This window comes from Lontra canadensis, unplaced genomic scaffold (assembly GCF_010015895.1).
Source record: "Lontra canadensis isolate GAN:19392208 unplaced genomic scaffold, GSC_riverotter_1.0 scaffold16, whole genome shotgun sequence".
NCBI lineage: Eukaryota > Metazoa > Chordata > Mammalia > Carnivora > Mustelidae > Lontra > Lontra canadensis.
In genome coordinates this window covers 23,940,878-23,949,786 of record NW_022631010.1, presented here as the reverse complement: position 1 = coordinate 23,949,786, position 8,909 = coordinate 23,940,878, and the positions used below count along the sequence as shown (strand labels likewise).

The 8,909-nt window shown below is 41.0% G+C and overlaps 1 non-coding gene across 1 annotated transcript; it reads left to right on the top strand.

Annotated features, from left to right (window-relative positions):
- The first annotated feature begins 278 nt into the window (after positions 1–278).
- On the top strand, positions 279–360 carry TRNAS-GCU. Its single transcript has one exon. It is a non-coding gene; the product is annotated as a tRNA-Ser (tRNA).
- The last annotated feature ends 8,549 nt before the right edge of the window (positions 361–8,909 follow it).

Sequence of the window (8,909 nt, the reverse complement as noted above, 5' to 3'; positions counted from 1 at the left end):
GTTTATTCCCCTCTCCCTTTTAATTTCCCTGCTTTTACCATGGAAAGCAAAAAGGCTTATACTTTCATTTTTGCAGACATGCTGAACAGATTTACAAAGGGTAAAAGCACTTGGAATACTCTATGTATTGAGGGGAACATTCTGCCTGAATAATCTGCTGTTCAATCTTTCATCTCCCTAGATCGACCGCTGGGCCTCTATTCTCCCGGGACTGGGGTAATAAACAGCTCTTCTGACTGCTCTTTAAATTGTATATAAAAGAGGACACAAATGTAAGTGACGAGGTGGCCGAGTGGTTAAGGCGATGGACTGCTAATCCATTGTGCTCTGCACGCATGGGTTCGAATCCCATCCTCGTCGTTCAGTTTCCCTGCTGGACTGGCTGTGTGAGGTTTTAGTGTTTTGTGAGAAAAATATTTCACCAGGGGACGTAAGAAAAGAAAAAGAATTTGCATGACAAGAAGATCCAAGTGTCACATAAGAAGATCTAAAAATATACATCTGTGCCTTGGAATTGGTACCCAAATCACACCAGAGAACAAAATGTTTGTTTTGCCAATTAATGAGCAATCTGCAAGAATAGCTCTTTTCTGACGGTGTACAAGAGGCATGGAAACCCCAGCCAGACTTCTGAGTTGGCCGAACCTGGCCTGGCTGCCTGCCACAGTGGTGTGTCAGCTGAAGTCAGAGAGACCGGCTGCCAGTGACACCCCCGTGCAGACGAAATAACACTGATCTCTTCAATGGCAGGTTATGTTTGGAAACGTCCTGCCTGTTTAGGCTGCCAAGTCTGCGGACACGGTTCTGCCGATCGTGGGTACGGAAGGAAGGCCACCTCGTGGAACACAGGTGCTGTCTGGCCTCTCTGCCTGCCTGGGGCCCAAACGAGGTGCCCCTTTGTGTTCGCGGCTGACAGGACGTGTGTTCTATAATCTGGAAGCTCCCAGAACTGGTGCCGAAAGATCCTGTCCTGAGTCATGTCAACTCCACACCTACTTCCCTTACAGGATCTGGGGCACAATTCCATGACCACCTACTGACTTGGAGGTTTGTCAGCCACACAGCGGGATAAAAAAAGGCTTGCAAGGCATGAATTAGCATGGTGTGAAAAGAAAAGTTGGTAAAAAGAGTCCAGGGTGTGAGGAGGTAGGAAAACATGTTCTGCAGGGAAAGGGATGTTGATACACGGAGAGACACGTGCTGGGCAAATCGACATTCCTCTCTTCTTCTGAACAGTTACTCCTACTTTCCCTGCTTCTCTCACTGTTTACAGAACCCCACAGCCCTCTCTCATTTCACTCTGGCTGCGTCAGGTGGGATGAAGAGAACTTACAGCAGTAAGTCGTGTTTTCAAATACAAACATTACTGTAAAAAAAATTCAGTAGAAAGTTTCGCATCCCGTTGGTGTTCAAATCTGTCGCACCTGCAGCTCCAGATGCTGCCAGCAATGCTTCCTTCTCCCTAGTGCAGGAGAAGGGAAAATTCTACACAGTCTCTGTCCAGAAATTTTTTTCCTTGGGTCAAGCTCTTGTAATACCCAGTTGCCACATTCTTCTGCTGATGTCCTCCTGAGCCATGAAGGTCTCTGCTCTGTCCCACTGGCTTCCTAACCCCCACCTGCCACCACTACTCCTGAATGTGATGCTGGGGAAAGGGGCCTTGTCCTCCCCACCCATACTACACCCACCTATACCTGAACATTTAAATGACACCCTTACAAAGGAAAATGGGATGGTTTTTGTATAACTTAAACCAGAGACACAGGCATGTGAAATGGCTTGTTCATGCATGCCATAAAACAACACACAAAAATCTGCTTTGCAGGAAGTGGAAAAGCTGAACAATTTTGAGATTTGTATTTACATTAGCACATTATTTATTTTTCTTATTAAAACAATAAAATAATACACATCAGATTGTGAAAGTACAAAAATTAGTTCAGGGAGGGAGGTGCATTGGTGTAGCCTCTGGAACAATCAGCTTCATGACTGAAGAAATAGAAAGTGGGCTCCTGGGTGGCTCAGTTGGTTAAGCGTCTGCCTTCAGCTCCTGTTATGATCTGGATCAAACCCCATGTCAGGCTCCCTGTTCAGCAGGGAACCGGGTTCTCCCTCTGCTGCTTCTCCCCTTGCTTGTGCACATGCTCTCTCTCTGTCAAATAAGTATATAAAATCTTAAAAAAAAAAAAAAGAAATAGCTACCAATCATGCTTCCTTTCTGATAATTACTATGATTAAAAAAATATAAGCCAAGCAGAGAGAGTCAATTATCATATGGTTTCACTTATTTGTGGAACATAACAAATAGCATGGAGGACATGGGGAGTTAGGAGAAGGGAGTTGGGGGAAATTGGAAGAGGAGGTGAACAATGAGAGACTATGGACTCTGAAAAACAATCTGAAAGGTTTGAAGAGGTGGGGGGGTGGGAGGTTGGGGGAACCAGGTGGTAGGTATTAGAGAGGGCACGGACTGCATGGAGCACTGGGTGTGGTACAAAAACAATGAATACTGTTATGTTGAAAAAAAAAAAAAAAGATTAAAAAAAAAAAGGGCACCTGGGTGGCTCAGTGGGTTAAAGCCTCTGCCTTCAGCTCAGGTCATGATCTCAGGGTCCTGGGATCAAGCCCCACATTGGGCTCTCTGCTCAGCAGGGAGCCTGCTTCCCCCTCCCTCTCTGCCTGCCTCTCTGCCTACTTGTGATCTCTCTTTCTCTGTGTCAAGTAAATAAATAAAATCTTTAAAAAATAAATAAATAAAATAAAATAAAAATATATTTACACTTATGTATGAATAACCAAAATTTATAGTAATATTTGATATGCAATTTTGAATCTAGTGTTTTCGTTTTAAATTTCTTCTCCTTTTCCAATTACAAATGTGGATTATTTTTAGTGTGCAAACGTAAAATATTACAGAAATTAAAAGAGAACGTAAAAGTAAGACTTTCTACAACAGGTGCTGGCGAGGATATGGACAACAGGGAAACTTTCTGTGCTGTTGGTGACAATGCAAACTGGTGCAGCACTCTGGAAAACAGTATAGAAGTTTCTCAGAAAGTTAAAAATAGAGCTACCCTGTAATCCAGCAATTGCACTACTGGGTATTTACCCAAAGAACACAAAAATATTAATTCAAAGAGATGCATGCACCCCTATGTTTATAACAGTATTATCTATAATAGTCAAGTTATGGAAACAGTCCAAGTGTCCACTGACAAATGAATGGATAAAGGAGATAAAGAAGATTAAGACAATGGGATATCACTCAGCCATAAAAACAGAATGAAACCTTGCTTTTTGCAACAACGTGGCTGCAACTAAAAAGTATTATGCAAAGTGAAACAAGTCATTCAGAGAAAGATAAATACCACATGATTTCATACGTATATGGAATTTAAGACACAAAACAAATGAGCAGAGGGACAAAAAAGAGAGACAAACACTAGGAAACAGACTGAAAAAACAAACTGATGGTCATTAGAAAGAAGGTGGGTGGGGAATGGGATAAACAGCTGATGGGACTAAGGAGTGCACCTGTGGTGAACGCTAGTCATTGTATGGGGGTGTTGAATTACAAAATTGTGCATATGAAACTATTACCCTGTGTTAACTAACTGGAATTTAAATAAAATTGAAAAAAAAAAAAAGACTTTCTGGTCATTCCCACCCACTCCCATCACCATCTTTGACCCTTTAGTGTATAATCTGACAATTATTTTTCTCTTTCCGGATGTACATATACTCAAACTTTTGTCCTGAGAGCTTCCCATGTCATTACATGTTCTTTGAAAACACCATGCTAATGGCAACTTACGTATCATAGAAATGCACAGAATTAGTTAATCTTTTTTCCTATTGAATTTGTTTCTCCAGTTAGACGATATAGCAACTTTTACCAAGTTTGTTGCTGGGCAACCCTCTCACCTTTGGCCTCATTGCTGGTGGCTTCCCTTAGAGTAAAGTCTTTGAACAAGAATAGGGAATCACAGGACAAGAACTTTCAATCAGCTTGATACATATTATTAGGCTATATGGGCACTTTCTACATTCAGTATGTATATTTGATTATAATTTTAACCAATTTAAGATATTTGGTTAAGATATCTTTGACATTTTGAATCATTAGATCTTATTAGTTTTCCCTTCAGATTTCTTTCATAGAAAGCATTTCTCCAACATGAGAGTGGCTAGACTCTCACATATTTTTCTGTGTTGGAGATTCTTTTGTACTTGTTTTCGTTTTTTCCCATTTTTTTTTTAAGATTTTTTTATTTATTTCACACACAGAGAGAGATCACAAGTAGGCAGAGAGGCAGGCAGAGAGAGAGGGGCAAGCAGGCTCCCCGCTGAGCAGAGAGCCTGATTCAGGGCTCAATCCTAGGACCCCGGGATCATGACCTGAGCGGAAGGCAGAGGCTTTAACCCACTGAGCCACCCAGGTGCCCCATGTTTTTTCCCATTTCGCTCCTTAATCCTGTTAGACTTTGTTTTAGTAGGTCACATAATGTGAGAATGTTTGTTTTCTTTTTCTGAAATAAACAAGTAATTGCTCAGCACCTCTTAAAGATCTTCTTTGCTTGGGGGGATGGGGTGGTTATTTTAACAGTGAATCCAGGCTACTCATTTCTGGTCCATCGACTCATTGTTGATTAGGCACCAATGCCACCTGGCTTGACATTTTGTAGCTCAAAGCATGGCAACTTTTGTAGCTCGAAGCATGGCAGGTGGGTACTGAATTAGAGGGTGCTATACAACATTAACCGTGGGCCTTTGTAAAGTGGTACACAAACTCCCTGGCTCCTGTTGGAAGGGAGTACTTGTGGTCCCTCTGCATAAGGTTGTTGGGGGAAGGGAAATGTGGCAGTTCAGGAAAGTCATGGCATGGTATTTATCACAGAGGGGTTACACATGGTAGCTACTGTTAGTTGTTGCATTTTGTATCTGCTAAGAGGAGCCACACCCAGTATTGTTTATTTGTTTGTTTCCTTTTTTTAAGTCCTGGCTATTCTGTTCTCTTTATTTTCAGAAAAATTTCTCTAACATATTCAAAAGAAATTCCATCAAGATTTTAATGGAAGTTATTCATCTGATGCACTCATTTGGGAAAAACTGACATTGTGCCATAATCTACTCATCCTCTGTCTTGCACTATGTTTTCCAATTACTAAGATTTTATGATCTTCAGGCAAATTTTGTGGTGGTGTTTCTGTTTTACTATTACACATTTATTCTTAAAGCCATTCTTTTGTGGGTTTTGGGGTTTTTTTTTTTGGTGTATTTTTGCTCATGTGATTCATATAGTTTCTTATCCTTTTTGAATAAATGATTGCTTATATTTGGAAAGCTATTTAGTTTTGGTGTATTTGCTTTGTATCCAGCAACATCACCTTATTTGGGTATTCTAAAACTGTAACTAATTTTTCAGGCTTTCTAAAAATTCAGTTATATCATCTGTCAATAATAACTATGCCATCCCTCTTCTTCAGTTATCGCCTCTCCTCTGTTACGTAGCCTGGAGAATCTGCCACAATACCCAGAACAACACTGCAAACCGTAGTGTCAGAAGTCATTCTGCAGAGCAGAGTAGCCCTTTGTTTACTTCTCTCTCTGCCTCAATGCTGAGCAATCTTGCATCCACTCTTCTCTGTGCCTCAGTTTCTACATTGGTTTAAGCGTTTAACTAAGAGGTAACTCATGGCAGGGTGCTGACCAACCCTTTCTGTCATTCATTACTGCTTCTGCCTATACTTGCTCTCCTTCCTTCTCTCTTTCCTCATTTGACATATTCCCTCCATCTGGACTCCTTCCCTCTTTTTTACAGCTGGTCCCTCAGATGGCCATTATTCCTGGGGCCAGGTTCTTACCATCTCTCTGAAACTGTTCATTTTTTTTCCCTTCTCACCAGAGGACAGGTGTGACCTGTCCACACTGTTGGGCTAGGGGCCTTCTCTTGAGATTCAGTTCCAAGCTGGGGGTTGAGAGAAAGAACTGAAATCCCTTTGTGGTTTGATAAATTCAGACTTGTGGCATCTTGCAAAGATCTTCAATGCAGGAGAATCTGGGACAACATGGTTTGGCTTTGGATTTAGTGATTTGAGGGAACTTCAAATAGAAGCTGTGATGAATTAGCAGGGGATTTTCACTTATGATGCTGTCACATATTAATATTCTAGATTCCTGACCACAGACTATAATCACTGTATTATTTTAGAATGTTTGCCCTTTCTAATAATTTCTCTCCAAAAAAGAAGATAAATCATAATTGGAGCATTTTTGTCTTGGTCTGTGGCCACATACGGCCATCCTCATGGTTCATCTTTGTGAGTCTCATCTCATGAGAAATAAGAGTTACATAGAAATCAGCTGTAAGATTAACTCAACCCTGATCTCGTTTTGTTTCAATTTAGCAATTCCTCAATGGTGCATCAGTCCATCAATCAAGAATATGAGGAAGAGGGATGACAGCAGATTGGATGAAGCTGAGAGAAGGATATAATAATATCCTTAATGCCAAGTTCTATGTTTCAGCCTTAAAGTGTATCTTCGATAAAAAGACTCAATGTTGCAAAAATTCCTCCTGGTGACTTGCTTTAAAGTGGGTGGGGGGAGGGTTGGTGAGTGGCAGGTGTTGAGACTGGGAGGGAGAAGGACCTGGACAAGTTTCCTCTGAGGTCAAGCAAATCCCAAAGGCAGCCTGCAATGGTGGTTAAGAAGTCGTAGGAGCTACTCCCTGGCTCCCACCACTTACTGGTTGTGTGTCCCCAGGCAATTTGCTTTTCTGCTCCTTGCCATAGTTTCCACATTTGTGAAATGGGAATAATAATAGGACACATAGGGTTATTATAAGATTTCAGTGAGTTACTATTACATGCCAAGGACAGTGCCTGACTCAGGGTAAGTGGTTATATGTGTCTGTTAAAATTTCCAGTGAGGCTGTTGGATGCTGTAGAGAGTTAGTGGGCTGGGCAGAGGTTCGGATGATCCCTTTTGTGCAGGTAATGGTGAGGGTGCAAGAGAGAAGGACCAAGAGTCTAGGCAGTTGTAGCAGTTTCCAGGCCAGGCCTTAGGTCATCAGCACACAGTTATGTGAGGTGATGCCAGATACAGATTTACTCACAGGGGGAAAGGGGCTTTAAGTGCTGAGGAGACCTGTCCAAGGCCAGATGAACAAGCAGTCAGGTGAAGGCATGGTGCAGGGCATGGTGACAAAATTCTGTGTGGTCAGGAGGATACTGAATGTGGCTCCATTTCACCCCAACTGGGCTGGGAGGTCTGCTTCCAACACAAACAGAAACAATCCTGCTGCCGGTAACATTGCTGTTTCACAGCAAGAAGAAAAGAGCAAACGGAAGGTAGGAAAGAGATGAGAGGAGAAATACCACAAGAAAACACTTCTCTTGACTGTGTTCTCTGATTATAGGAGTCCAAAAGAAATACCTGTGGAAGGGGAGAATTCCACTAAATATAGAAGTACATGATTCGTTCAGAATGAGTTCCATGAAAAATAAATCTCCCTTCACCGACTAAAAATGTATTATATTTATTCAACAATCATTTCAACAATGAAGTAAAATATGACCCATTACAATATTTATCTCCATTTTTATTACAATTTTTGAGATGACAAATCCACCACAACTAGGCTATTCATCTAAATTTTGCTAACTTGACAACAATCAAAACACTGAACAATCCGATTTAAAAATGGTCCAAGCTGAATAGACACTTCTACAAAGAAGATATTCAAAAGGCCAATTAACACTTAAAATGATGCTCAGTATCACTAATCATAAGGGAAATGCAAATCAAAAGTTTAATAACACTTCACAGATATTAGCGTGGCTATTACAAAAGAAAACAAAAACAAATATCAAAATAGCAAGTGGTGGCAAGAACATGCAGAAATTGGAGCCCTGGTGCATACTTTTGGGAATGTAAAATGAGGCATCTGCTATGGAAAACATTATGGTGTTTCCTAAAAAAAATTAAATGAAGATTTGCCATATGATCCAGCAACTCCACTTCTTGGTATACACCCCAAAAAACTGAAAGCAGGGACTTCAAGAGGTATTTGTATACCAATGTTTATGACAACGTTACTAACAACTGTTAAAAGGTAGAAGGAATCAGAGTGTCCATTGACCGATAAATGGATGAACAAAATGTGGTATCGTATACAATGGATAATTCAGCTTTTTTTAAGAAAAGAAGTTTTGATGTATGCTATGACATGGATGGACTTTGAAAACATTATGCTAAGTGAAATAAGCCACACAAGAGGACACATATTGTATGGTATTTGCATCATTTATTTGAGGTACCTAGAATACTCAAACTCATGGAAACAGAAGTGGAATGCTGGTTTTCAGAGGCTAGGGGAATGGGGCTATGAGAGTTGCTCTTTTTTTTTTTTTTTAAAGATTGTGTTTATTTATTTGACAGAGAGAGAGAGAGAGATCACAAGTAGGCAGAGAGAGAGGCAGAGAGAGAGGAAGGGAAGCAGGCTCCCCGCCTAGCAGAGAGCGCCATGTGGGGCTCGATCCCAGGACCCTGGGATCATGACCTGAGCCGAAGGCAGAGGCTTTAACCCACTGAGCCACCCAGGTGCCCCTGAGAGTTGCTCTTTAAATGGATATAGGGATTTAGTTTAGGATAATGAAAAAGTTCTGGAGATGAATGGTGGTGATGGTACAGAACAATGTGAATGCACTTAATACCACTGAACTGTACTCTAAAAAATGGTCAAAATGGTCAATTCTGTATTATGTATGTTTTATCACACATAAAAATTCTCTGTACTGTGACACATTCCAGCTGCCACCTGCTTAACTGTCTTATAAATGTTCCATTGTCTTCATGTAGACATGGACATTATGAATTTTCCTCCCAGCAAGAAGAGTTGAAAGGGA